This window comes from Crocodylus siamensis, chromosome 1 (assembly GCF_052110815.1).
Source record: "Crocodylus siamensis isolate JL-2025a chromosome 1, ASM5211081v1, whole genome shotgun sequence".
Classification (NCBI taxonomy): domain Eukaryota; kingdom Metazoa; phylum Chordata; order Crocodylia; family Crocodylidae; genus Crocodylus; species Crocodylus siamensis.
In genome coordinates, this window is record NC_143395.1 from 292,897,054 (window position 1) to 292,903,053 (window position 6,000).

Sequence of the window (6,000 nt, forward strand, 5' to 3'; positions counted from 1 at the left end):
GGTCAGAATATTTCTTTTTGAAATCTCTGGGTTTATCTTGTGAATCATGTTTGCTCACATAATAGTGCTAACATTGCATGGTACTCTGCATCATCCTTGAAAGGATCTCGCACACCCCAGGGTGCTATAGCACCCTGGTTCAGAATCACTAACTGAAGGGCAGATCAAATAGGCAGTATTCAGTTGAACAGTTAATTGAGTAGATCAATAAGTGAGGTAACAGAGCTACTAATTAAGAATCATTTATTTAATTTATTTATTTAAGTGGCTATTGCTGAGGGGATAATATCATGAATGGTTACTAGATGCAACTGTAGAAGTTGAGGGTAGAGGGTCAGCAGGCAGCAGAGTAAATATTGGAGATGTCGCTGGTTGCTGGTGATTTGAAGAAGTCCTATAATCCACAGATAGTTCTGGTGATAATAAAGTATAACTCTCAGACACTGACTTTCCTGAGTAGGTCCCAAGGGGCTATGAAAAGGAGGTCTGTGTCAGAATCCTCATTTTACAGATGGGCAAAATGGGGCATGAAAATAGTGTCTTGTTCAAGGATTCCTAGCAGGCCAGTAGCAGCTCTGGGAATAGCATGCAGATACCCTGAGTCCTGGTTCAGCTCTGTGTCTGATCGATCACACTCATTGCATTTTCAGTCGAAGCTGGCCCCAATTCGCTGATCTGATTATGGGTCCACTTGATGCTTTAGACCAGTGGCACTCAACTTCCAACCCACAGGCCAAACCTGGCCATGCCGTCTGACTTGCAGGGTTCCTCACCCTGGGGTCGTACCAAATTGCATCCATGGACTAACCTTGCATTCCAACCCCATGTGGGATCTGGTCCGTGGACTGACCCCACCCATGAGATGTGGTCCATAGCCTGGCCTTGCATCCCTCATCTGGCCCATGTAGCTGGAAGTTTGAGCACTACTGCTTTAGAGAGCTGGAAATAAAAAGCTGGGGAGAAGGTTGTCTACTTGTTTTGTGGGTTTGTTTGCCATGGATATTTCCTTAGCTGTTCAGATGAGGGGACTAGAAATTGGGCTAAGAACCATTTCTCTCTCATACAGTCCCACTTCCCAACATGACCTAGTTCAAGTATAAGGCAGATGCTGTATGCAAAGTGCAGTACTGGAACACAATTCTGGAAGGGGCCTCTTGGGCCCTTTAGTCCAGTCTCCTTTGCAGTGGTCATTTTCTCTTCCTATAATTTAGTTACAACATTTCTATTTTAATTTTGAAAAGGCAAGATTTTTAAGATAAATGCCTTCCAACAGTTTTAACTCCAGCAATTATTTAGCGAAGTTCACTGAATTGGGTTAATGATGCATGTAATGCATAAGCTCTGGAGATCAAAGAGACGTTCTTTAGAACTACTCTGATTTTCTTCTTTATCTTGCAAGGTTCACTTGTTTTGCCAATAACTGCCAGTTAAACTGACACACCGTTACGGAAGTGTCAGGTGTAAACTGCAGTGTAAAAATTCTCTCTCTTGTCATCTGGCCTTCAAGTGGTAAAATAGGATGCTCCTTTAGTTATCTGTTACGTAGCATGTTAAAACCTTGTCCTTTTTGTGTCTTAAAATAATGCATTGAGTCTCCAAATGTTAGAGGACCTTTTTTTTCCTCCCAGAGTGCACTGTCTACATTTCCAATTTTTTAAAGGTTTTCTAAAGTTGTTCAAGATATAATGGGAATCCTTCAGCAAGCCGTTACTTCTAAAGTTGCAAGGAAAATAATTGAAATGTACTAAATCTGGCTAGCCTGGACTAAAGTGTCTAAAGGCCTTGGGACTCGTAACTCTTGAGGTTCTCAGTTTCCAGGGTACTTGGGACTCCTTCTCGGGGCCTGCAGCTTCAGGACAACTCTGCCCGCAGATGGTGTTTCCAGGGTTTCAGAGACTCCAGGGTTTCCAGGTGCCTTGACTAGCTGGCACAGGGGCCTTGAATCTGAAGTTATAAGTGGATGAGTTGCAAACTATAGCTTTGGTTCAACCTGGACTGAAATGTAACTAGATTTCTTATAAACTGCATTTCACTCATCTTTTTTTAATGCAATAAACATAGTCTATTTAGTCAGTCCCTCCTTTGGTCAGTGCAATGTTGGAAGGTTTTATTTGTTAGATGCATCTGAGGAGGAACATCCTGGTTAGAAATGAGACTACTAGGGTAAGCTGCACACAAGGGCAAGTATCCTTCCAGTATATGAGAATCTAAATCAATACATACAACATACACTGGAATTTATTTTCAGTCTTCATTTAAAACTTAACATTTCTTGCTTCCTGCAGAGGTTTGATAGAAATTACTGTTGAATTCCTAGAAGTTCCAGAATCCAGAATGAGCACTGCAACATGATTAAAATGTAAGTAGACATGACTGTGATGTGACCCCAAGTCAGATAAGGCTGCAAGGGTGCAAACTTACCACAAGTTAAGATATATCTAACAAAAGGACAGCTACATTTGAACAGAGACCCCTCCCTCCCCCGCAACTTTCCTAATTAGTGAAAATTAAGACAGGTGGATACACCCACATGCACTCTCCCACTTTACCCTGCTAGAGCTCTCTGGAAAGGTTACCTTCCAGCGCCATCCACAGGGCAGAGTGCAGTGTCCAATAGAATTAAGCCATGTGGGAGACATTCAAGCTTGCTTTGTGGTTAAGGCCCAGAATTAAGAGTCAGGGTGATGTAAAAATCGTGGTTCGTTTCTCGGGAGGAGGAAAAAAAAAACTTCAGCTACAGACACACTCTATTAGCAACACAAAAGGTATATATTTGCAAATAGGGTCAGAGAGAGAGACAAAGGATCAAACACTCTGCTGCCCCCGAGGGAAACTGCCCAGCTGGCTTTATCCCCTCTCTCCTGACCACGTGTGCAGAAGGAGGAACTTTTACAACTCATTTCCGGTTCATACAAACATATTTGTAAACATGTCGCTTCATACGTCCCATGTGCATTATAATTAACTACTTAAGTATGCGGGGCGGATAGGCTTAATATGTATTAGGTTATTGCGCATGGGCAGACCATTTCTGAGGTTATAAGAGCCTGAAATTTTTCTTGCCTCAAGGTTAGAACTGTAATCTACTTTTATCTGCATGAGAAAAGCTGAGGAGTATATGCTTTACTGTAACAAAGAGATAGTAACTTTGCAAAACAAAGAGGGAGTGATACTTAATACAAAGGGCCTTTGGTAGTTTTCCCTTCAGTTTCCAACCCCCCCTTCCCTCTCCCATTAGGAGACAAGGAGGGCTAGCAGCTGTGTTTTTTTTCTAAATCTGCTATTGATAATGCATTTTTAATAATATTTCTAACAAGGGGACCAGGGTATGGACAGGCATTATGTTTCTAGCAGGAAAAATGCTGCTGTCCCACTAGCAGCTGGGAATGTATGGGTGTTCATATAGTTTCTTGTGCCAGAAACAGGTTGGATCCAGGAGAAAGATCAGGAAGATCTCCCCTGTGCAAGAATTTCTTGCACAGGAGTGAATGCCTGCACACTTCCCCAGCACTCAACTCTTCCAGGACAATGGAAGGAACTGGGCGCTGGGAAAATGCTCCTTGTGCATTGCCCGGATTGGGGTCACCCTTGCCTTGGGAAGGTGTGGACAGAAGTTGAGCTGCTGCTGCTCCTAGGACCAGGAGGACTTGGGTGATTGGGAAATGCTCCCTGTGCCTTCCACAGACCATGGTCATCCCAGTCTGGGGAAGGGATGGGAATCCCTTTCCCACCACTCGATTCCTCTTGGGGACTGCAGTCTGTGGGAAGCGGGGGAAGGGGCTGCAGGCTGGAAGGCCTCTCTCTTGGGAAGATTTCTAATATTTCAAACCTCACAAATTCCCAGGACTAGAAAGTAATACCTGACTTCACCCTGAGAGTTGAAGCTTTCTAAAATCAAAATTAATGTCTTGTATAGAAATTATAATTTGTCACCCAGCACCATACAGCATGTTAATGAATGTGATCTCTTCAGTGACAGACTTCTTGGATGGGGAGAATAATTAACAAAATGCTTTCCTCCTTCCTGCCAGCACTGCAGCGTTGGCTGATCCACCTGCCACTTTGTTAAATGAACAAGAACTACTGTTGTATGCAAGAAAAGATGCTCATTGGGACAAAAAAATGGTGGAGATCAGCCATTAAAATGCACTTAAGAGGATGGGCCCTAAGTAAGGCAAGACATGGATAAAAACAATGAGTAGTCAGAAAGTTGCTTTCTTGCGTGTATCATGTCATGCTAAAAATGGTGGGAATGTGGTGGTCAGCATAAGAAATGCATGCAAGAAATTAAAATGCAATTTCACACTTACTTATATGTTTAAAACCCAGATTTAAATTAATCTGGTTATGTTTTCTAAAGTTGTGCAAGTCAGAGAATGCAGAGGGGATTAGCAGGAAATACTCTGAGCCGATATTACTTAACACTCTCTAGCTACACTGAAAGGTCATGTGCTTAATGTATGTTTTAGTGAAATCTGTTTTATATAGAGATTTAAGAAAAGAAATGGTACAGACAGAACCGTTAGCTAGGTGCTGTTTAGCTTGAAAGATGCTAGTATAAATGTTCCTCTGTGTTAGTGAAAATGAAGTGGTGTGAACTGAATTTTCTCCTCTTCCTCCTCCTCTTTGCTACTGAAAGTGTGAAAACTGCTGTTAATTCCTTTGTGAAAACCTTGCAAATGCCAGATGTCATCTCTGGGCTGTGTGTGGTGCCCTGCAATACCAGAACTATTGTGTGGTGCTTTCATTATCGGAAGCCTTATGGTATCAATGCGCAGATCCAACAGTCCTGCTATTACTAGAAAAGACTGTGCCACAGTAGCAAACTTGTGTTGGCCTTTCCATGGGCAGAACTGGTGGCTGGTTCACTTCCTTCCTGTTGAGCTGCTTGATTTCTTGACATTTTATTTTGAGCCTCAGTGGGACGGGGAGTGGGGCTCTAATGGAGTTTCTAGCTCTGAGAGGTCTAGCCTGGCAGAAGAGGTTCCTACCCCTCACCTTGCCATTGTGGTCTACATGGAGATATTTGCAGGCCTATCCTCTAGAATAGGACACAGTTAACCTAAGAGGGGAAATCAGCTGCCAAGTAAGATCCCAAAATTTCCCTGAAGAGGTGCAGCTATAGGCCTCCCGCTACCATGCCTAGTTATGGGTGTCCCTTGCAGAAAGATACATGACCGTGCTGGAGACTAGCTGTGAAAGCCTGGACTGCAGTAATGTGGTCCTGAAGGCTGAGAAAATTGTCTGAGGCATCTGAAGAGGCAAGAAAATCGAGCAGCATCACTTGGAATGAGGAGCCTATACGGATATGACTACACAGTATGATACAGTGCCATGCAGAGAGATTCAAGCTAGCTTGGGTATGGGAAAAGGCTAGCCACATTAGTACACTGCCGTACCTTGGGTAATACACCCTGGCTCTCTGCAACCACTAACACAGCTATTCTACTTCTGGTCCCTAAGTTAGCTTGTTCAGAGGGTACCTAATACCTTGTGCAGTTTGCTTGTGTGCTGCTAGGTGTTCCTTCAGATCAAAGCAGAAATTTGACCTTCCCATGTAGTTTAACCAACATCTTTACAGACCTCTACTATAAGCTGTGGCTTAAGTCTTGCAGTATGGAAGGTGAAGCCTTGCAATGTGCTGGTTACTTTTACTTTTTGCGTAAAATGTTGCGCGGAACAGCCTTCAAAGACTGCTGGTGCCAGATGAAAAGAGAATAAATCCCCTGTGGCTTAAAATCAGGTGCCTACCTCAGAAACTGAACACGTCACTTTAAAAGCTATCATGCCTGAGCTGTCAGCTGCTTTTTGCCATAGTAACATGTCAAGCAGGCATATTTCCTGAGGGCATGCTCCAGGGTTTTGCATAACAAAGGACTTTCATCTAGTAAATTATGAATTATCGTGAATCAAAACAATGCTTCTCTTTCAATGAAATGGTCTTTGATTTAATGAGAAGAACTAATACTAGTTCTTAGCACCCTGTCTATAGAGATCTAA